The sequence below is a fragment of the Microtus ochrogaster genome, unplaced genomic scaffold (genome assembly GCF_000317375.1).
Source record: "Microtus ochrogaster isolate Prairie Vole_2 unplaced genomic scaffold, MicOch1.0 UNK181, whole genome shotgun sequence".
NCBI lineage: Eukaryota > Metazoa > Chordata > Mammalia > Rodentia > Cricetidae > Microtus > Microtus ochrogaster.
In genome coordinates, this window is record NW_004949279.1 from 50,801 (window position 1) to 51,797 (window position 997).

Genomic DNA, 997 nt, shown 5'->3' on the forward strand with positions numbered 1-997 from the left:
TCATGTATTAGGATCGAAACCTAGTGCCATTGTCCTTGGCTTCTCATCAGCCTTCATTGTCCTCCACTTTCAGAAAGTCCGGTTTCATCCAATGCTTATTCAGTCCCAGTCCCTCTGGCCTTGGTGAGCTCCCAATAGATCAGTGCCACTGTCACAGTGGGTGGGTGCACCCCTCACGGTCCTGACTTTCTTGCTCATGTTCTCCCTCCTTCTGCTCCTCATTTGGATCTTAAGAGCTCAGTCAGGTACTCCAATTTGGTCTCTGTCTCTGTCTCGATACCATCGCCAGATGAAGGTTCTAAGGTGATATGCAAGATATTCATCAGTATGGCTATAGGATAGGGACATTCCAGTATGTTGAGTCTATTATTTTCATTGAATTGAAGAAAGACTTTAATTTCTTTCTTTATTTCATCCTTGATCCAGGTATGGTTCAGTAGTTGACTGTCCAGTTTCCATGTGTTCGTAGGCTTTCTGGGGTAGCATTGTTATTGAATTCTAACTTTAGTCCATGGTGATTTGATAAGACACAGGTGGTTATTAATATTTTTTGTAACTGTGTAAGTTTACTTTGTTACCGAGTATGTGGTCAATTTTCGAGAAGGTTCTATGAGCTGCAGAGAGGAAGTTATATTCTTTCCTATTTGGGTGGAATGATCTATAGATGTCTGTTAAGTCCATTTGGTTCATTACCTCCCTTAATCCTCTTATTTCTCTGTTAGGTTTCTGTCTGATTGACCTGTCCATTGATGAGAGAGGAGTGTTGAAGTCTCCTACTATTAGTGTGTGCGGTTTGATGACTGCCTTGAGTTTTAGTAAGGTTTCTTTTACGTACGTGGGTGCTTTTATATTAGGGGCATAGATATTCAAGATTGAGACTTTGTCCTGATGAATTGTTCCTGTTATGAGTAAAAAAAGTCCCTCTCCATCTCTTCTGATAGAAATTAGTATGGCCACTTCTGTTTGTTTCTTAAGTCCATTTGCTTGATAAACCTTT